The sequence below is a fragment of the Gorilla gorilla genome, chromosome 16, assembly GCF_029281585.2.
Source record: "Gorilla gorilla gorilla isolate KB3781 chromosome 16, NHGRI_mGorGor1-v2.1_pri, whole genome shotgun sequence".
Classification (NCBI taxonomy): Eukaryota; Metazoa; Chordata; class Mammalia; order Primates; family Hominidae; genus Gorilla; species Gorilla gorilla.
Genome location: NC_073240.2, coordinates 90,178,082 through 90,201,600, shown reverse-complemented (window position 1 = coordinate 90,201,600; position 23,519 = coordinate 90,178,082). Strand labels below are relative to the sequence as shown.

The 23,519-nt window shown below is 44.8% G+C and overlaps 1 pseudogene; it reads left to right on the top strand.

Annotated features, from left to right (window-relative positions):
• Positions 1 to 674: 674 nt before the first annotated feature.
• Positions 675 to 1,511, top strand: LOC101141616 (F-actin-capping protein subunit alpha-2-like; annotated as a pseudogene).
• Positions 1,512 to 23,519: the final 22,008 nt, after the last annotated feature.

Genomic DNA, 23,519 nt, shown 5'->3' with positions numbered 1-23,519 from the left:
TCAAGAGTTCCAGACCAGCCTGGCCAACATGGTGAAACCCCATCTCTACTAAAAATACAAAAATTAGCCAGGCATGGTAGCGCACACCTGTAATCCCAGCTACTCGGGAGGCCGAGGTGGGAGAATCGCTTGAACCCGGGAGGCAGAGGTTGCAGTGAGCCGACATAGTACCACTGCAGTCCAGCCTGGGCAGCAGAGCAGAACAAAAAAAAAAAAAGGAGAAAAGAAAAGAAAAAAAAGCTATGCAAATTTCCCAGTTATTCCTGCAGATAACATCATTATGACAGAACCTAAGATTGGCCTTTTGAGATGTCTTTTTGCATTTCTGACAACCGATGACTCCACGAGGACCGGCCAGCTGCTCCTGTGGCCCCACCCAGAAGCAACTCAGTACACGAAGACCATTTTCCACACCCCTATGATTGCACCCCGAGCCAATCAGCAGCAAGCACCCATTGCCCAGCCACCCGCCCTTCCCCCAAACTGTCCTCGAAAAACCTCAGCCTCCAATTTTTGAGGAGGCTGATTTGAGTGATAATAAAACTCCGGAGGTGGTGCGCGGCGCCGAGCACCGCACGGAAAGGGGTAAGTCACGTGGCCACTGCCGCCGCCGCCGCCCCCGCCACAGTTTGTTGCTAGAAGGAAGATGGCGGGTCTGGAGGAGGAGCTGTCTGATGAAGAGAAGAGAAAAAGCAGCCCGTGCGTCTGCACAGTATAACTTGGAGCAGTTTACTCCTGTAAAAATGGAAGGTTATGAAGATCAGGTATTGATAACAAAACATGGCGACTTGGGAAATGGAAAGTTTTAGGATCCAAAGAACAGAATCTGTTTTAAATTTGATCACTTAAGAAAGGAGGCAACTGATCCAAGACCCTGTGAAGTAGAAAATGCAATTGAATCATGGAGAACTTCAGTAGAAACTACTCCGCGAGCTTACGTAAAAGAACATTACCCGAATGGAGTCTGCACTGCGTATAGCAAAAAAAAAAATAGATGGACAGCAAACCACTATTGCATGCATAGAAAGCCATCAGTTCCAAGCAAAAAACTTTTGGAATGGTCGTTGGAGGTCAGAATGGAGGTTTATAATCACTCCTTCAACCACTCAAGTGGTTGGCATCTTGAAAATTCAGGTTCATTATTATGAAGACAGTAATGTTCAGCTAGTGAGTCATAAAGATATACAAGATTCCCTAACAGTGTCTAATGAAGTGCAAACAGCAAAAGAATTTACAAAGATTGTAAAAGCTGCAGAAAATGAATACCAGACTGCCATTAGTGAGAATTATCAGACAATGTCGGACACTACTTTCAAAGCCTTACATCGACAATTGCTACTTACACGCACTAAGATTGATTGGAACAAGATCCTTAGCTACGAGATTGGCAAAGAGATGCAGAATGCATAAGATGGACATTGCATGACCGCATCATTTTAGTGTATTTGCGTTAAAAAACTATTGCAAAAGTATTCTGAACTGTCAAGCTGCCCAGTCAGATTGGCTGTTGCCATTTAAAATCACTGTAATTAGTTTGATTAGAGCACAAAGCTTAGCTAATCCACCATTATTTTTCATTTTGTTCTAAGAGGATTGAAAATCAGTTTAGTTTAAATGTCTTACTTTCTGTTAGTCCTTTCTTTCTTACAATGAAGAGATGATTCTCTAGTTTATGGTTAAAAGTTTTTGAAGTGTTTCAAAAATATTTTACTTACTGTAACCCTAAAATTGTTATCTTTTGGTTTATGAAATGGTTAATTTTTGATATTTCCCCAGTTGGTGGTTGATGGATTTAGCCATCTTTGCTGCTGAGGAAATTGTCTACCTTTTCTTCCTCACCTGTTCCATTTATGTAAGGTTGAGGTTAGAGGGAAAACATTTTCTATATCAATTGTGTTTTTAAACCTTTCAAGAAGGTTATTTAGCTTAGTATTTAACTTAATTTTTTTTAAACAAGGCAAGGTCTAATGCTGTTTTGAGATTCTGAAATTAAATGAAAATACTTATTTCAGAAATGCATTTAATGCTTTTTTTCTTGTGACAGTTACGCAAATCAGCTTGAATTCCATATGTCCCTGAGTTATTTTTATCATAAAGCCACAAATGTATTATAACAAGGCAAATTGTAATATATATAATCCTGAACTCAAAAAAGAAAAAAACTCCGATCTTCTGTGTAGCCGGCCCTACGACTATAAAACTCTTTCTCTATTGCAATTCCCCTGCCTTGATAAATCTACTCTATGTAGGCAGCAGGCAAGAAGAACCCATGGGGAGGTGACAAAAGGGTGGCTCAGAAGGTCCTATCTTATCTACAACTGCTGCTTCTCAGATGCTTTCGGCTTGAAATAATCAATATGCCAGGTCAGGGTATTTTGGGGTGTTATGTCCTTAACTCCTTTGGTCCAAAGAGTTGATTTTACTAATCATTCTACTTGTGTGTATTTGAAAATTGCCTTCAAAACAAAACCCATGCCTTAACCACTGTATGGTCCCAACTTAGCAGGTTACTTAGGTTTCTGAGATGGGTGGGGGAAGGGAAAGGAGGGGGAGGGTTGAACTTGGGTTAGCCAAATTCCTCAAACGTTTGTAGCTGTAGAACCCCTTTTGTTTTATTTGAAGCATTTTTAAGAGACTAGTAATCGAAGACCTTTCTTTGGGAAGCTGATCTCTCACTCCCTGGGAGGATGCTCAGCCTTGCCTGGCTTGGTGCCCTCAGAGAGCTGCCTTCTGTGGCTCTTGCGCTGGGGTCGGTAACAGCAGGAAGCCTGTTGACAGGTAACAGCAAGAGAACAGGGGCGGGGGTGCTGGGTCTGGGGAGAGGGCTCTCAGCGACCTGCTTATAGCTCCAGGAACCTTCCAAGCAAACACAGAGGAGACCTCTCTGAGTAGTGGCCTGGGAGGAGCAGGCAGGCCCCTGGGCAAGGGAATGGGTGGTTACAGCACTTCAGGTCACTGCAGAAGACAGAAGGGGAACACGGCAAGTCAGGCTGGGACTTGAAATTTCCTGAGTTCATTATGCTAATTTATCTTTGTATACTTTCCCACACAGCAGGTCACTCCATCTCCACAACGCTTCAGGAAGTGGGCAAGGTGGATGCTGCGCCTCCCAGTTTTCGGCACTGAGGGGAGAGTTTCTGTGACTTGTCAAGGTCACACAATCAAAGGTCACAGAAGGGAGGGCACCATGGCAGCCCAGGACGTCCATGCTCTTTCTACTCTGTCACTCAGCATCGGCGGGTTTGGAATCTTTAATTTTGGGGGATCCATTTGGTCTAGAAAGTGTGGGTGCGGCCTGAGGTCGCCTGGGAGAGGCAGACAAAGCCGGCTGAGTGCCCCTGGGAGGGGGTGCCTCATGCAAGCTGTGCAATGCCTCAGACAGGAGGGGGGGTGCCTCATGCAGGCTGTGCAATGCCCCAACAGTAGAGGGGGTGCCTTATGCAGGCTGTGCAATGCCTCAGACAGGAGAGGGGGGTGCCTCATGCAGGCTGTGCAATGCCCCAACAGTAGAGGGGGTGCCTCGTGCAGGCTGTGCAATGCCCCAACAGGAGAGGGGGTGCCTCATGCAGGGTCTGGTTTAGGAGGCAAGAGGCTGGATTCATGAACTGTGAGCGAGGGAATTGAATGTGGAGGAGGGGGCCTGAGTCCGGGAGGGGCAGAGAGCAGATCCAGGAAAGGGTTCCTGTGCCTTGGAGTCCTGATGGGCCAGATGCGTCCCCGGTCTGAGCCCAGCCTGCAGTGCAGGCCCAGCTGGGTGGAGGCATCGCCCCGTGAAGACACCACCCCGGGGCTCCAGGCTGATTCAGACCCTGGACGCCCCCTTCCCGGGTCCTCACCTCCCACATTCCATCAGCTGCTGCTCCCTCTGGTATTGTTTACTTCTCTCTGGGTTTATTTACTCAGTCCCCAACCCCCTCATTATTGCCTTGTGTTATCACCCAGAGTTTTACCGTGAGTAAAACCTACCTGTTTTGTTTCTTTGTTTCACAACTTTCTTAAAAGTAAAAATAAAAATAAGAAAGAAGTCATTTGGATGTTTACAAAAAAAAAAAAAAAAACACAGAAACAAGGTGGGCTCCTATCACCTTGGCTTGGAAAGGGGTGGGCACCAGTTACACTCCCGAGAGGCAGGAGCAGAGCTGTGACTCCAGCTTCATTAGTTTACTATGGTAAAATGTGCATGATGTAAAATTCATCATTTTAATCATTTTAATTTATTACTTATTTATTTTTAGAGACAGGGTCTCTCTCGCCCAGGCTGGAGTGCAGTTGCATGATCATAGCTCACTGTAGCTTCAAACTCCTGGGCTCAAGCAATCCTCCCACTTCAGCCTCCTGAGTAGCTGGGACTACAGGAGGGGACCACTGTGGCAGGCCAGGTCTCACTAACGCAGGCTTCCAGCGCAGCTGTTTCAGTACTGACTGAGTGATTAGGTTAAATATTAAAAGCTGAAGAAAAGCCAGTACCCTTATACAAATGATACAGGAGTTATTAAGAAATAATTTTTAGGCAGATAGTAAGTGCAAAGGTTCTTGGTGGAAATTTTCTTGTAATAAGAAACAACCCCTGAACCATCTCTTTTCTAACAGAAAAGGTGGCTCGAAGGGCTGGGCCAGCAAGCTTTAATATGCAAATGCCAGCCATTAGAAACTGGGCTCACTCAATATGGCGATTCCCACCATCTTCTCCTTGTAACCAGGAGTACCAAGTGTCATGGCCACCTCCAGATAACACCATGTGTTCGGAACATCATGGCGACCCGCATTTGCATATTAGAGGACTAAGGTGGGAGGGCCAGGTTTTTTGAGGGCTGTGTAAATGACTCACCTGGTCAAACCAATCCCCTGGGTCTTATGGAAACCAGACACCACCTCCTCCAGCATCCCAACATAAGCAGCCACTTTTCTGCCACACATGGGGTTTTCTTTTTGTTGGAATCCCCCTCCCTCTCTCTCTGTATGGGGGAGTTTTCCTCTTCCTTCCTTCGTTCTTGCCTGTTAAACTTTTCGCGCCTTAAAGTCACTCCACATGTGTCCATGTCGTTAATCCTATCAGTGTGAGACGGAAGACGCTGGTGTTCCTCCAGTCATCGGAACCGTATCACAAAGGCTGGAATGTAACAAAAGCCCACCAAGAGTTTTGCCTAGGCCTTTCCTGGGCCTTAAAGCATGACAAAATAATGAAGGAATTCTTAACAGGACCCATTTAGAATTAAACAAGTTTTACTGGGGCTCTGAAGAAACTCCCCAGGCCTCCACAAACATGGTTATTGGAGGTCTGAAGGAACTCCCCAAACCTCCATGATTTAGCAGGAGACAAGATAAGGGTAATCACCCCAGCACAGCACCCAGACCCATTTAGATTAACTTACTGAGGCTCCTGAAGAAGGTCTTGTGGACTCAGACCTTAGTTATAGATTAAAAGAAGTTAATCACTTATGTCTTTAGATGAATGCACACTTCCACACAGACATAGAGCTTAGAAGGTATATAAGCTCTGAAAAACTCTGTAATTTTGAGTTGGTCTGGTGATAATTTCCAGGCCTTCTTTCTGTAACGGGTTACAGAAATAAAAACTCTCTTCCTCCCCAGTTCATCTGCATCTCATTACTGGGCCTCGAGAAATAGCAGACTGACCTTCAGTTTGGTCCAGGAACACTGCCATGCCCAGCTAATTTTATTTTTTAAAATTTTTGGTAGAGGCTGAGTCTCACTATGTTGCCCAGGCTGGTCTCCAACTCCTGGCCTCAAGGCATCCTCCTGCTTTGTACTCCCAAAACACTGGATTATAGGCATGAGCCATCATACCCAGTCATGCCATTCAACCATTTTAAGTATATAACTCAGTAGCACTTAGTACATTCACAATTTTGTGCAAACTTACCCACTTTCTAGTTCCAGCATATTCCATCATTCCAACATTCCAAATGGAAATCTTTCTACCTATGAAGCAGTCATTCCCCACTCCCCTTTTCCCCTACCCCCTGCAACCACCAATCTATTTTCTGTCTCTACAGATTTGCCTAGTCTGGGTATTTCATATAAATGGCATCATACGGCTGGGTGCAGTGGCTCACGCCTGTAATCCCAGCACTTTGAGAGGCCGAGGCAGGCGGATCAGGAGGTCAGGAGATCGAAACCATCCTGGCCAAAATGGTGAAACCCTGTCTCTACTAAAAATGCAGAAATTAGCCAGGCATGGTGGTGGCACCTGTAGTCCCAGCTACTACAGAGGCTGAGGCAGGAGAATCGCTTGAACCCAGGGCGTGGGGGTTGCGGTGGGCTGAGATGGTGCCACTGCACTCCTACCTGGGTGACAGAGCGAGACTCCATCTCAAAAACAAATTAAAAAATAAATAAATAAATGGCATTATACAATATAAGGCCTTTTGTATCTGTCTTCTTTCACTTAGCAGAATGTTTCTTAGGTTGGTTCATGTTGTAGCATGTAGTACTTCATTCCTTTTTATGACTGAATAATATTTCATTGCATGGATATGCCACTTTTATTCACTTATCAGTTGATGACATCTAGTTGTTTCTACCTTTTGGCTATTGTGAAGAATGTTGCTGTGAACATTTGTGTATACATTTTTGTTCGAACACTTGTTTTCAGTTCTTAGGAGCTGAATACCTAGGAGTGGAATTGCTGGATTACACCGCTAATTCTATGATTAACTTACTCAGGAACATTGGTTTGATTTTAGTTGCATAACTCAGATTCTAATTTTATGTCACCATGCCTCAGTTTCCCTATAGGAGAGGGTGCAGAGGTGTCAGGTCAGACTGGTACCAGAGCCTGCCAGGCAAGGGCCACCTGCAAGGGTAGAGAGACTGTGTCTCCCATTGTGCTAGTTCTCCCCTTCTTGTTCCCTGGCTGCTAGGAATGTGCATGATAATGACCAGCATGGATTCAGTGCTTACCAAGTTCCAGACGCCATTCCCAATGGGAAGTGTGAATGAAATGGCACTTGTCCTTTTACCTGAAATCCTTCCTCATGGCACTCTCATCCATTTTATTTCATTTTTATTTATTTATTTATTTAGAGACAGGGTCTTGCCCTGTCGCCCAGGCTGGAGCACAGTGGCACGATCACGGCTCACTGCAGCCTCAACTTCCTGGGCTCAAGCAATCCTCCAGCTTCAGCCTTCTGAGTACCTGGGACTACAGGCATGCACCATCACACTCGGCTAATTTTTAAATTTTTTATAGATACGGGATCTCGTTATGTTCCTCAGGCTGGTCATGACCTCCTGGGCTCAGGCGATCTTCTTGTTTTGGCCTCCCAAAATGCTGGGATTACTGGTATGAGCCACTGTGCCCAGCCCTTCATCTATTTGAGTATTATTTCAGTCATTTCATCAAATGTCCAGGTGTGTATGGAATGGCGAGGTTATGTAACAAGGTTTGGCTTCCTGTGTCCCAGACCCCCTTAGTCACTCCTGTGGGAACGCTCTTGTGTCTGGGACCCCAGGACTTATGGGAGGGGCAATATGATATAGTGACTGTGCTACCTCCTGGCTGTGTGACCTGGGCCAAATTCCTTAACTGCCTATACCTGAGTTCTCCATCTATAAAACAAGAGCACTTTTTAAAATAGGGTTGTTGTGAGGATAGAAGTTAGTACACGTAACAGAGAGGTCCATGTTCTAACCCCAAAACCTGTGAATGTGACCTTATTTGGGAAAAGAGTCTTTGCAGATGTAATTAAGTCAGGGATCTTGAGATAAGGAGATCATCTTGGATTATCCAAGTGGGCCCTAAATCCAATGACAATGACAGGGGCAGAAGAGGAGGAGACATGCAGGGAGGAGGAGGTTGGAGTGAGGCAGCCACACACCAAAGAACACCTGGGGCCACCAGGAGCTAGAAGGGGCAAGGAAGGAGTCTCCTCTTGAGCCTTTGGAGGGAGCTTGGCCCAGCCAAATACCTTTTCAGGTTCTGGTTTCCAGAACTGTGAGAAAATAAGTTCTTGTTGTTTTAAGCCACCCAGTGTTTGACAATTTATTACAGCATCCACAGGAAACTAATATAATGCTTATAGCAGGACTCTTCTTAAGGAAGTGAGAGTGAGTACTATTATGTTAGGGTTAGCTATGATTTTGCTCCCTGAGCTGTGTCAACCACAGCCCAGAGAGTGCTGGGCCACAGGAACCTCTGGGCCATATGCTGGGACTACAGGTGGCTCCGGGCTCTCTGCAGCTTTTTAAATGGTCACTCAGGCTCCCACGCCTAGTGGATACTTCCTCTCCTGAGGATTGACTCAGAATTTCAGAAGACCTCTGGACTCAGGCCAGTTCCCACAGCATCATGGAATATCTGGCTACAGGGAGTCCTCCTGGGAGCTCTAGCAGGGGCCTGGGGCTGGGGCTGCGGCTGCAGCTTTAGCAATCTTCAGGGACAATGGGGGTGTCCATCCTACACTGCCCAGTGCCAGAAGGTCTGTTCTGACCCAGTGTGCCCTGTCCCCTTAGATGCAGTGCCAGAGCCATCTGATTCAGGGCTGTCACCCTTGTCTAGAGCCAGCTTATCTGATGCCAGGTCAGAAGGCCTCGGCAGGAAATGCTGCCTCCCACTTTGCTTTTTTTTTTTTTTTTTGAGCTGGAGTTTCGCTCTTGTTGCCCAGGCTGGAGTGCAATGGCGCGATCTCGGCTCAATGCAACCTCCGCCTCCCAGGTTCAAGCAATTCTCCTGCCTCAGCCCCCTGAGTAACTGGAATTACAGGCATGCACCACCATGCCCAGCTAATTTTGTATTTTTAGTAGAGATGGGTTTTCTCCATGTTGATCAGACTGGTCTCAAACTCCCGACCTCAGGTGATCCACCCACCTCGGCCTCCAAAAGTGCTAGGATTACAGGTGTGAGCCACCGCGCCTGGCCCCACTTTGTTCTTGAGGAAGGATCATGCTGAAATTCTAGGAATTTCCAAATGGACTGGGTTGGCTGGAGGGAAGTGGAAGTTAAAGGAATGTGAGGCTCAGGACTTGGGGTCTAGCTGGGAAGATGGTGAATCCCTCTTCAGTCCAGTGAGTGAGAAGCCCCTTGTGGCTTCCAGCACTTTGACAGGAGCCGCACAGGATGCCAAAAGTCCGTTTATTCCTGTTCTCCGCAGGGTCTGCCCTCTCAGGATTTCAAAGCATTTATAGTGTCTCAATCATTGTGTTTGCTCAGTGGATGGATCACTGCTTTTAAGACATCAAGTAAAAATGTAAAGAGCCTAACAATGGTTAGTGAGTCATTTTATAACTAGAATTATTACCCACTGGCTTATTCTCGCTTCCAAAATTTGGGTTTTTGTAAATTGAGTTTTCTGAAGTGGTTACGTATTTAAAGGAAAAAAAAGGAGAAAAATAAATTCTGCAGTCATACATTCCAAAGAAGTAGCTACTATATATTATTCGGGACTTTCTATGTGCCAGAAACTATTTTATTGATTGATTGATGGAGACAGGGTCTTCCTCTGTCGCCCAGGCTGGAATGCAGTGGTATGACCATGGCTCAGTGCAGCCTCAATCTCCCAGGCTCAAGCAATCCTCCCACCTCAGCCTCCTGAGTAGCTGGGACTACAGGCTCATGCCACCACTCCCGGCTCCTTTTTAAATTTTTTATAGAGATAGAGTCTTGCTATGTTACCAGGACTGGTCTTGAACTCCTGGGCTCAAGCAATCCTCCCACCTCAGCCTCTCAAAGTGTTGGGATTACAGGCATGAGCCATCATGCCCAACTCAGGCACTATTTTAAATCATTAAATATATCATCTCTTTTAATCTTTATAGTTACTGTGTGTGATAAGCATGATCATGCATCACTTAACAACAGGGATACACTCTTTGAAATACATCATTAGGTGATTTCTTTGTTGTGAGAACATCATAGAGTGTCCTACACAAACGTAGATGGCATGGCCTACTACACACCTAGGCTATATGGTGTAACCTATTGCTCCTAGGCTACAAACCTGTATAGCATGTTACTGTACTGAATACTGTAGGCAATTGTAACACAATGGTAAGTTTTGTGTATCTAAACACGTCTAAACATAGAAAAGGTACAGTAAAAATACTATAAAAAAGATTAAAAATGGGCCAGACATGATGGCTCCTGACTATAATCCTAGTGCTTTGGGAGGCCAAGGCAGAAGGAATGCTCGAGGCCAGGAGTTCAAGATTAGCCTGGGCAACATAGTGAGACCCCTGTCCCTAAAATTTTTTTTAAAAATTAGGCAGGCATGATGGCATGTACCTGTAGTCCTAGCTTCTTGGGAGGCTGAGGAAGGAGGATCACTTGAGACTAGGAGTTTGAGATCAGCCTGGGCAACACAGCAAGACCCCATCTCAAAAAAGAAAAGAAAAAAATGGTATGGTATACATATGGTACATGTATATAGGGCACTTACCATGAATGGAGTTTGCAGGACTAGAAGTTGCTCTGAATGAGTTCATCAGTAAATAGTGAGTGAATATGAGGGCCTAGGACATTACTATACATGTTTGTATGACTGGAGCACAGTGGGTTTGTTGACACCAGCATCACCCCAAACATACAAGTAATGTGTTGTGCTATCACCCTCAACATGTGAATAATGTCAGCAGCTATAATGTCACTAGGTGATAGGAATTTTAAGTTCCATTATAATTTTTTTTTTTTTTTTGAGACGGAATTTCACTCTTGTTGCCCTGGCTGGAGTGCAATGGCGCACTCTTGGCTCACTGCAACCCAGGTTCAAGCGATTCTCCTGTCTCAACCTCCTGAGTAGCTGGGATTACAGGCATGCACCACTATGCCCAGCTAATTTTGTATTTTTAGTTGTGGGGGGTCAGTCAGGATGGTGGGGAAAATTATAAGCCACAAACCTTCTTGGAAGGCCTGAAGGTTTTTGCAAAAGTCTCAGGATAAGGTTATGGCTGAAGGCAGCCTAATCCTTACCTTGAGTAAATAGCTTAAAGTGGGTACAAAGGAAGGTAGAGTAGTTTATCTAACTAGCTTGTTTATTCGTGTGGTCTTAAGACCAACCTTTGATCATTCACCGGTGCGGTGCGTGGTAGCTCCCTCCAGGGTGGGGGCGACCAGGTTAATTATCCACAGGTGTGTTTACTCAGACCTTTCTCAATTAATCCTTACTGAATTCAAGTCTCGCTGGTAAGTCGAGGCCATGGCTGCTGACTCTGTACAGAACCTTCCTTGGTGTCTGTAAGTGGCACGGACACTCAGCCGGATTGGCAAAGCAGAATATCTATATGTCAGTGTACATTATTCATCCATCGTTGGGTCAGGGTCTGCAGGACAGACCCCCGCATTTAGTAGAGACGGGGTTTCTCCATATTGGTCAGGCTGGTCTCGAACTCCCGACCTCAGGTGATCCACCTGCCTCGACCTCCCAAAGTGCTGGGATTACAGGAGGGACCCACTGCACCTGGCCCCATTATAATCTTATGGGACCACTGTCATATATGCAATCCATTGTTTACTGAAATGCTGTTTGTGACACATGATGTACGATTATTATTATTATTATTGTTGTTGAAACAGGGTCTCACTTTGTCACCCAGCCTGGAATGCAGTTGCACAAACATGGCTCACTGCCGCCTCGACCTCCTGGGCTCAAGTGATCCTCTTGCCTCAGCCCCCCACAAGTAGCTTGGACTACAGGTGTGCACCACCATGCCCAGCTAATTTTTTTTTTTTGTATTTTTTTGTAGAGACAGGGCTTCGTCATGTTGCCCAGGCTGGTCTCAAGCTGCTGAGTTCAAGTGATCCACCTGCCTCAGCCTCTCAAATTTTGGAATTACAGGTGTGAGCCACTGCACCTGACCTGACTGTGCTGTTATTTTACCCCCTTCTTAGGGATGGATCCAGGTTTTATGAAGCTTATAAAATAGAGACGGCCAGGCATGGTGGCTTATGCCTGTAATCTCAGCACTTTGGGAGGCCAAAGCTGTAGGATCACTTGAGCCTAGGAGTTCTAGACCAGCCTGGGCAACACAGTGAGACCCCGTCTCTACAAAAAATAAAAAATTAACCAGGCATGGTGGTGCATGCCTGTACTCCTAGCTAAATTTGGGAGGCTGAGATGGGAGGATCACTTGAGCCTAGGAGTTCGATCATAGTGTGAGCTATGATGACGCCACTGCACTCCAGCCTGGGTGACAGAATGAGACTCTCTTAAAAAAAAAAAAATTCAGAGGACTTTCTTTAAAAGATTAAATTGCAGTGATACAGTTATAATACAAAATTAGGTAGAGAGCCTTAGCAAGTAAGTAGTCCCAAAGCTTAAGCTTCATTAGCTTCATGGCCTGATTTGAGGATGGAGAAAATTAGTTTAGAAGAAGCTAAGTTTTTTTGTCCAAGGTCACACAGCTCAGAATCAGTGGAGAGGGAATTTAAAGCCAGGTCTGCCCAACTTTTCATCAGCAAATTACCCTTCTCTGAAAACGGGAATAACACACATATAGCATTCACTATGTGCCACACACACAGGAAGCACTTTACATATTTTAAATAATTTTCACAACACGCTATTATGTAGGTATTATTTTCATCCTCCACTTTTATATATGAGGACATTGAGGCACGGAGAGGTTAAGTATTAATAACTTGCCCAAGCTCTCACAGCTAATTGATGGGAACCATAAGAAACAATGAGAACTGGTTTGCTGAGGCATCCAGTTTGAGTTTGTAGTAAACAGAAACTAGAAGATGCACCCTGAGCCTCATAAAAGGCAACTTGAGCCTGAACCTCTGCTTTATGGCTTCTTTAAGATCTTACTTTCTAATCCCAACCAAATCCTTGGCTCTCAGCCTGCCTCTGTGAGAGCTTTGTCAGGTAATTTGGTTCATATAATTAGGATTTAAAGGAGAATGAGAGGTCGGGTGCAGTGGCTCATGCCTGTAATCCCAATACTTTGGGATACCAAGGTGGCAGGATCACTTGAGACCAGGAGTTCGAGACCAGCCTAGACAACATAGGGAGACCCTGTCTCTACAAAAAAAAAAAAAAAAAAAAAATTAGCTGAGCATGGTGGTATGCACTTGTAGTCTCAGCTACTCAGGAGGCTGAGGTGGGGAGATTGCATAAGCCTGGTAGGTCCAGGCTGCAGTGAGCTGTGATGGTGCCACTGCACTCTCGCCTGGGTGGCACAGCAAGACTCTTGTCTCAAATAAATAAATCAAATACATAAAAATAAAAGAGAATGGGCCAGGTGTGGTGGCTCATGCCTGTAATCCCAGCCCTTTGGGAGGCCGAGACAGGCAGATCACCTGAGTTCAGGAGTTCGAGACCAGCCTGACCAAAATGGAGAAATCCTGTCTCTACTAAAAATACAAAATTAGCCGGGTGTGGCGGTGCATGCCTGTAATCCCAACTACTCAGGAGGCTGAGGCAGGAGAATCTCTTGAATCCAGGAGGAGGAGGCTGCAGTGAGCTGAGATGGAGCCATTGCATTCCAGCCTGGGTGACAACAGCGAAACTCTGTCTCAAAAAAAATAAAATAAAATAAAATAAAAGAGAATGAATTGTACCCTAAAAAGATAGGGTGGTAAGTTTATCATAATTCATGATAAACTTTTTGGGGTCATACTCTTTGACCTAATAATTCTTATGGATGCCTGGTCTGAAGAAATCATCTTAAAGACAATGCTTTATGCATAATAGTGTTAACCATGCAGTGAAAACTGGAAAACAATTCATATGTTCAGCAATAGCACAATGGTTAAGCAAATCATGGATGAAGTATTAGACAACAAGCAAACAAAGTTTACAGAGAGGTATAATAACCTGGCAGAGTGCTTATGTTATGTTGTTAGCTTTGAAAATCATCTATAAAATTACATGCATGGTTTACCAGTTGCTGTGTAACAAATCATTACAAAATGTAGGGCTTAAAACAACACACATTTATTATTTCAGAGTGCATGGGTCAGCCTAGGCTGGGTCCTTTTCTTCAGAGTTTGTCATGAGGTTACAATCAAAGTATTGCCCAGGGCTGTGTTCCCATCTGAAGACTTGACTGGTGCAGTATCTGCTCCCAAGCTCAGTCTCATAGATTTTGTCTGGATTTAGTTCCTTGAGGCTGTTGGAATGAGGCTTCCCTCAATTGACCAGGCAGCCGCCTCTATCAGGGCAGGCATGTGAGAAGAGCCAAAGAGAGAAAATGCTGGCACGATGCAATTCAGTCTTTTATGACCTAATCTTGAAATTGACATTGACACTTTTGCTGTATTCTATTTGTTAGAAGCAAGTCACTAACTAAGGTTCAGCCCACACTCAAGGTGAAGGAATTATAAAAAAGTGTGAGTACTAGAAGATGGGATGAATGAAGGCCATTTTAGAAGGCTGCCTATTATACAAGTCATAATTTTTAACTTTGTTAAAACCACATGGATAGGATAAAAGTTGGAAAGACATACACAGCAAAATGACTGTTGTGGCTGTTTCTGAGTTGAAGGATTTGGATGTTGGTTCTTTCCTTCTTAAATGCTTCTGTACTGAATAGGCAACCTAGAAATAAATCCATATATTTAGACCCAACTGACTTTTGAGAGGACAAACATTGGGGAAAGGATACCCTCTTCAACCAATGGTGCTGGAAAACTGAATATACATACGAGAAAAATGAAACTAGATGCCTATCACCATATGCAAAATCAACTCAAAATGGATGAAACACTTAAATATAAGACTTGGAACTCTAAAGCTACCAGAAGAAAACAAGGGAAATGCTTCAGAACATTGCTCTAGGCAAAAATTTCATGGCAAAGACTCCAAAAGCACAGGCTACAAAAATAAAAGTAGAGAATTGAGTCTGTATTAGACTAAAAAGCTTCTGCTCAGCAAAGGAAACAATCAGCAGAGTGAAGAGACAACATGCTGAATGGAAGAAAATTGCCAGCGATTCATCCCACAAGGGACTAATATCCAGAATCTACAAGGAATTCAAACAACTCAACAGTGAAAAACCAAATCCCATCAAAAAGTGGGCAAAAAGTCAGGTGTGGTGGCTCATGCCTGTAATCTCAGCACTTTGGGAGGCTCAGGTGGAAGAATTGCTTAAGCAGGAGTTCAAGACCAGCCTGGGCAACATGGTGAAACCCTGTCTCTACAAAAAATACAAAAATTAGCCAGGAGTGGTGGTACACGCTGTAGTCTCAGCTACTAGGGAGGCTGAGGTGGAAGGATGGCTTGAGCCCGGGAGGTTGAGACTGCAGTGACCCAAGATTGCACCACTGCACACTCCAGCCTGGGCAACAGAGTGGGGCTCAAAAAAGAACATGGATAGACATTTCTCAAAAGAAGACATACAAATGGCCAACAGATATGTGAAAAAATGCTCAACAACACTAATTACCAAAAGAATGCAAATCAAAATCACAATGAGATGTTATCCCACCCCAGTTAAATGGCTATTACTAAAAGACAAAAAATAACAAATGCTGTGAGAATTCTGAGAAAAGGGAACTCTTATAGATGGTTGGTGGAAATGTAAATTATGATAGCCACTATAAAAAACAGTATGGGGGTTTCCTCAAAATCTGAAAATGGAATTATCATATGATCCAGCAGTCCCAGTGCTGGGCATTTATCTAAGGGAAAGGAAGTCAGTGTATTGAAGAGACACCTGCACCCTCATATTTATTGCAGCACTATTCACAATAGCTCAGATATGGAGTCACCATAGGTTTCCAACAACAGATTAATGGATAAAGCAAATGTGGTATATATTCATAGTAGAATGCCATTCAGTCATAAAAAAGAATGACATCCTGTCATTTGTGGCCATATGGGTGAGCCTGGAGGATGTTGTTACAAACAGATACGATGTTTTGTTTCGGGCAGACAAGAGAGGGTGGATCCCCACACCTGCCTTCCAGAAAAATATATATATATATTTTTTTGTTTGTTTGTTTATTTGTTTGTTTTTTGTTTTGAGAGTCTTGCTCTGTTGCCCAGGAGTGCAATGGTGTGATCACTGCTCAATGCAGCCATGACCTCTCAAGCTCAAATGATCCTCCCACCTCAGCCTCCTGAGTAGCTGAGACCACAGGTGTGTGCCACCATGCCCAGCTAATTTTTTGTAAATGCAGAGATGAGGTCTCACCATGTTGCCAAGGCTGGTCTCAAACTCTTGGGCTCAAGCAATCCTCCTACCTCAGCCTCTCAAATTGCTGGGATTACAGCCGTGAGCCACTGTGCCTGGCTGAAAAATATCCTTTATAAAGCAAGCTTTCTTGATAAAGCATGCCGCTGGTCATGCTTCAGACTTTCTTGCGAAATGTGTAACCACTGAGGAGAAGGTTAAACATTTTTATGAGGGGTTATCTATGTTATAGGCATTGCTTCTTTGTGAGGGGTAATCTATGCTATGGACATTGTTTAAAGACCTTGCTGCAGAAGCAGAAGTCAAACATTACTCATTATGGCAGTTTCACTTCAAAATGGTATCCTTCTTGCCAAGCAACAGGCTGTTTTCCTACAGGGCAGACGGTGAGAGGTTGGTTAATGGATACAAAATTACTGCTAGATAGGAGCAATGAGTTCTGGTTTTCTGCAGCCCTATAGGGTGAATATGATTAACTATATCTATCTATCTATCTATCTATCTATTTATTTATTTATTTATTTATTTATTTATTTATTTATTTTATTTTTTTGAGACGGAATCTTGCTCTATCACCCAGGCTGGAGTGCAGTGGTGTGATCTTGGCTTACTTCAACCTCTGCCTTCTGGGTTCAAGCGATTCTCCTGCCTCAGCCTCCTGAGTAGCTGGGACTACAGGCATGTGCCACCATGCCGAGCTAATTTTTGTATTTTTAGTAGAGACGGGGTTTCACTGTGGTAGCCAGGATGGTCTTGATCTCCTGACCTCGTGATCCATCTGCCTTGGCCTCCCAAAATGCTGGGATTACAGGCGTGAGCCACTGTGCCCAGCCAACTATATATATATATTTTTAATATTTTCATAAAGCTAGAAGAGAGGATTTTGAGCGTTCATGTATTAGGCCATTCTTGCATTGCTCCAAAGAAATACCTGAGACTGGGTAATTTATAAAGAAAAGAGCTTTATTTATTTATTTATATTTTATTTTATGTTTTGAGACAGAGTCTCGCTCTGTCGCCCAGGCTGGAGTGCAATGGTGTGATCTTGGCTCACTGCAACCTGGGTTCAAGCAATTCTCCTGCCTCAGCCTCTGGAGTAGCTGGAGTTACAGGCGGCTGCCACCATGCCTGGGTAATTTTTGTATTTTTAGTACAGACGGGGGTTTCACCATGTTCGCCAGGCTGGTCTCGAACTGCTGACCTTGTGATCCGCCCGCCTCGGCCTCCCAAAGTGCTGGGATTACAGGAGTGAGCCACTGTGCCCGGCCAGAAAAGAGCTTTAATTGGGTCTTGGTTCTATAGGCTGTACAGGAAACATGATGCTAGCATCTGCTCTGCTTCCAGGGAGGCCTCAGGAAACTTACTATCTTGGTGGAAGGTGAAGAGGCAGTAGACAGGTCACATGGGCAGAGCTGGAGCAAGAGAGAGATGAGGGAGTGCCACACAAATGGCCAGATCTCGCGGGAACTCACTCACTATCATGAGGGCAGTACCAAGGGGATGACACTAAATCAGTCATGAGAAACCTCCCCCCACTGAGGAAGGAGAATAGGGTCTGGAAGCAGGCAACTTAAGGCCAGTTGGTGCTGACTTCCTAAAGCTGAATCAAGGGAAAACACAAGGTCTGGGGGCAGGGAATCTGAGACCAATTCACGATAATTTCCTAAAGCTGCATCAAAAGGGAAACACCTGGGTCTGGGGCAGGGCCCCTAAATGCAGTTAACACCAACTTCCTACAGCTGAACCCAAAGGAACCCCACCCCCGCCCCCAACCACCACCTGAGTAGCAAAGGGTCAAAGGCTACTCTCCCTACACCCCTCCCCCTTCCACCATGTCTCAGATGGAAAGAGAGAGAGTGTGCCTTGAATTGGCAGCAGACCAAGCATGGGCCATCCCTTCATCAGCAAGGGGCGCCAGTTCACCTCGGCCTTTAATTAGCCACAGGCCAAATCCTTCATCCAGATCAGGAGTAGCCGACAGGGACCTCAACTGGAGTATTTAAAACCCAGAAAACTTTGTAACTGGGCCCTTTAGCCACTTGCTCCAGCCCACTCCCACCCTGTGGAGTGCTTTCTCACTTTTTTTTTTTTAATTTATTGAGATGGGGTGTTGCTCTGTCACCCAGGCTGGAGTGCAGTGGCTCAATCTCAGCTCACTGCAACTTCTGCCACCCGGGTTCAAGGGATTCTTGCGCCTCAGCCTCCTGAGTAGCTGGGACTACAGGTGCACACTACCATGCTCAGTTAAATTTTTGTATTTAGAGGCCGGGTGCGGTGGCTCACACCTGTAATCCCAGCACTTTGGGAGGCCGAGGTGGGCGGAACACGAGGTCAGGAGATCGAGACCATCCTGGCTAACACGGTGAAACCCCGTCTCTACTAAAACACAAAAAATTAGCCGGGCGTGGTGGTGGGCGCCTGTGGTCCCAGCTACTTGGGAGGCTGAGGCAGGAGAATGCCACGAACCCGGGAGGCTGAGTTTGCAGTAAGCAGAGATCGCGCCACTGCACTCCAGCCTTGGTGAAGAGCAAGACTCCGTCTCAAAAAAAAAAAAAAAATTTTTGTATTCAGAGTACATTGCGTTTGAGTATTTTGATGAGCCCAGGCAGTGTCATTACCACATTCTCATTGCTTGGTTAGTTTCCAAGCTGGCATCCTGCTTCCCTCTCTGGTCCTTCCCAAGCCATCCTACCAAGGCATGACTCACGGCTTCCCATTGCCAGGACCTTAAGGCCCCTTGAGCATTCAGCCTTTCAGCCTCATCTCCCATCATGACCTCAGGCAAGTCTTTCTGCTCTAGCTGAACTAGGACTCTAAACATATGGAACTCATGCCTGCCTCCTGCCTTGGCTATTACTGATCCTCCCCCTTGTAAGACCCTCTTCTTTTTTCTCTGCTTCAAGGACCAGTTCAAGTTTCACCTGCTCATAGGGCCTGATATGGTTTGGCTCTTTGTTCCCACCCAAATTTCATTTTTTTTTTTTTTTTTTTTTTTTGAGATGAAGTCTTGCTCTGTTGCCCAGGCTGGAGTGCAGTGGCACGATCTCGGCTCATCACAACCTTCACCTCCGGGGTTCTAGCAATTTTCCTGCCTCAGCCTCCCAAGTAGCTGGGACTACAGGCCCAGACTGCCACGCCTGGTTAATTTCTTTTTTTTTTTTTTTGTATTTTAGTAGAGATGGGGTTTCACCGTGTTGCCCAGGCTGGTCTCGGACTCCTGAGCTCAGGCAATCCACCCACCTCGGCCTCCCAAAGTGCTAGGATTACAGGCATGAGCCACTGCACCCGGCCATCCAAATTTCATCTTATAGCTTCCATGAGTCCCACATGTTGTGGGAGGGACCCGGTGGGAGATGACTGAATTATGGGGATGGGTCTTTCCAGTGCTGTTCTCGTGATAGTGAATGGATCTCATGAGATCTGACGGTTTTTAAAATGGGAGTTGCCCTGACAAGCTCTTTTTTTTGCCTGCTGCCATCCATGTAAGATGTGACTTGCTTCTCCTTGCCTTCCACCATGATTGTGAGGCCTCCCCAGCCATGTGGAACTGTAAGTCCAGTAAACCTCTTTCTTTTGTAAATTGCCCAGTCTTGGATATATCTTTATCAGTAGTGTGAAAATGGACTAATACAGGGCCCTTCTTCTTCTTTTTTTCTTTTTTGAGATGGAGTCTCGCTCTTTTGCCCAGAATGGAGTGCAGTGGTGCTGAGATGTGACAACGTGCTAGCAGCCCTCGCTCCCTCTCAGCACCTCCTTGGCCTCAGCGTCCGCTCTGGCCATGCCTGAGGAGCCCTTCAGCCCGCTGCTGCACTGTGGGAGCCCCTCTCTGGGTTGGCCGAGGCCGGAGCCGGATCTCTCTGCTTGTGGGGAGGTGTGGAGGGAGAGGCGTGGGCAGGAACTGGGGCTGCACGTGGCACTTGCGGGCCAGCGCGAGTTCTGGGTGGGTGTGGCTCGGTGGCTATTTTAGCTATTATTTTGAAATACTAGCTAAAAATTTCTCAAGTCTTGAGAGAGAGATGAACATCCAGGTACAGGAAGCTCAAAGAACCCTAAATAGATTCAATCCAAACAGGTCCTCTCTGTGGCACAGTATAGTAAAATTAACAAAAGTCAAAGACAAAGACAGAATTCTACAAGCAGCAAGAGAAAAGCATCAAGTCACATATAAGGCAACCGCCATTAGACTAACAGTGGATTTCTTAGTAGAAACCTTACAGGCTGGGAGAGAATGGGATGATATATTCAAAGTACTGAAAGAACAAAAACCTGCCAGCCAAGAATATTATACTCAGATTAGCTATCCTTCAGAAATGAAGGAGAAATAAAATCTTTCACAGACAAGCAAAAACTAAGGGGATTCATTACCACTAGACTGACCTCAAAAGAAATGTTCAAGAGAGTCTTGCATCTGGAAGTGAAAAGGTAACAACCACCATGATGCATATGAAACTACAAAACTCACGGGTAAGGCTGATATAGAAAGGAGAAACAGAATGGACTAAAATCTTACTGTTACAGAAAACCACCCAACCATAAAAATAAACAATATGAGAGGAAGTAAGGAACAAAGGATATATAAAACAACCAGAAAACAATAAATAAAATGAGAAGAGTAAGTCCTTATCTATCAATAATAACCTAACCCTGAATGTAAACAAAATCAATTCTCAATTTAAAAGATATAGACTGGCTGAATGGATAAAAAAGACAAGACCCAACTATATGCTACCTACAACAAACTCACCTCACCTGTAAAGACACACATAGGTTGAAAGTAAAGGAATAAGAAAAGATATTCCATGCAAATGGAAACCAAAAGCAAACAGGAGTAGCTGTACTTATATCAGACAAAACAGATTTCAAGTCAAAAGCTGTAAAAAGAGACAAAGAAGAACATTATATAATAATAAAGGGATCAATTCAGCAACAGACTATAATAGTTGTAAATATATATGCACCGAACACCAGAACACCCAGATATGTAAAGCAAATATTATTAGACTTACAGGGAGAGATAGACATCAATACAATGACAGTTGAGGACTTCAATATGCCACTGTCAGCATCGGACAGATCATCTAGATGTAAAATCAACAAAGAAACATTGGACTTAAACTGTATCATAGGGGCCAGGCATGGTGGCTTACACCTGTAATCCCAGCACTTTGGGAGGCTGAGGCAGGTGGAACTCTTTGAGTTCAGGACTTCAAGACCAGCCTGAGCAACCATCTCTAGAAAATACACAAAAATTAACTTGGCATTGGTGGTTCACACCTGTAGTCCCAGCTACTTGGGAGGCTGAGGCTGGAGAATTGCTTGAGCTTGGGAGGCAGAGGTTGCAGTGAACTGAGATCACTCCACTGCATTCTAGCTTGGGTGACAGAGCAAAATCCTGTCTCAAATAAATAAATGAATAAATAAATAATAAATAAAAAAATAAACTGCACCATAGACCAAATGGATCTAACAGACATTTATGGATCATTTCCCCCAACAACTGAAGAATACATATTTTTGTTTTGTTTTGTTTTGAGATGGAGTCTCACTCTGACACCCAGGCTGGAGTACAGTGGTGCAATCTCGGCTCACTGCAATTTCTGCCTCCCCAGTTTCAAGTGATTCCCTTGTCAGCCTCCCCAGTAGCTGGGACTACAGGCACCCACCACCACACTTGGCCGATTTTTGTATTTTTAGTAGAGACAGGGTTTCACCATATTGGCCAGGCTGGTCTTGAACTCCTGATCTCAAGTGATCCGCCCACATTCGCCTCCCAAAGTGCTGGAATTACAGGCATGAGCCACTGCGTCCAGCCACGTGTTTTTTGTCAGCACGTATAACAGTCTCCAGGATTGACCACATGTTAGGACACAAAACAAGTCTCAAAAATGTTTTAAAAATTGAAATTGTACCAGTGTCTTATCTGAATACAGGGAATAAAACTTGAAATCAATAAAAAGAAAATCACTCAAAATTATACAAATATATGGAAATTAAATGACATGCTCCTGAATGATCAGTGGGTAAAGGAAGACGTTAAGAATGAAATTTAATTGGTGAGGTTGCAGAGAAAAGGGAATGCTTATATGCTGCTGGTGGAAATAGAATTTAGTCCAGCTACTGTGGAAAACAGTCTGGAAATTTCTCAAAGAACTTAAATAACTATCATTTCGGGGCTGGGCACAGTGGCTCAGGCCTGTAATCCCAGCACTTTGGGAGGCCGAGGCAGGCGGATCACCTGAGGTTGGGAGTTCAAGATCAACCTGACCAACATGGAGAAACCCCCTCTCTACTAAAAATATAAAATTAGCTGGGTGTGGTGGCACATGCCTGTAATCCCAGCTACTTGGGAAGCTGAGGCAGGAGAATTGCTTGAACCCAGGAGGCGGTGGTTGCAGTGAGCCGAGATGGTGCTATTGCACTCCAGCCTAGGCAGGAAGAGCAAAGCTCCATCTCAAAAAACAAACAAATACACACACACACACACACACACAATTACCATTTCGGGCAAGGTGCAGTGGCTCACACCTGTAATCCCAATGCTTTGGGAGGCCAGAGCAGGTGGATCATTTGAGGTCAGGAGTTCAAGACCTGCCTGAGCAACATGGTGAAACAACGTCTCTACAGAAAATACAAAAATTAGCCAGGCATAGTGTTGCATGCCTGTAGTACCAGGTACTCAGGACGCTAAGGCGGGAGAATTGCTTGAACCTGGGAGGCGGAGGCTGCAGTGAGCTGAGATCACAACACTGCACTCCAGCCTGGGTGACAGAACGAGACCCTGTCTCAAAACCAAAAACAAACAAAAAAATAAAAAACTACCATTTCGACCCAGCAATCCCATTTCTGAGTATATACTCAAAGGAATATAAATCATTTTACCAAAAAGACACATGCACCCATATGTTCACTGCAGCATCATTCATAATGGCAAAGACATAGAATCAACCTAGATGTCCATCAATGGTGGACTGAATAAAGAAAATGTGGTACATCTATACTATGGAACACTATGCAGCCATTGAAAACAAAACAATATTATGTCCTTTGCAGCAACATGGATACAGCTGGAGACCATTACCCTAAATGAATTAACACAGGAACAGAAAATCAAATACCACATCTTCTTACTTATAAGTGGGAACGGAACATTGAGTATACATGGACACAAAGATGAGAACAACAGACACCAAGGCCTACTTGAAATGGGAGGGTAGGAGGAAGGTGAGGGTCGAAAATTACCTGAGTGATGAACTCATTTGGACACCAAACCCCAGTGACACACAATTTACCTGTGTAACAAACCTGCACATGTTCCCCTTGAACTAAAATAAAAGTTTAAAAAGAAGGAACTTGAGGCTGGGCGCAGTGGCTCACATCTGTAATCCCAGCACTTAGGGAGGCCGAGGCAGGTGGGTCACGAGGTC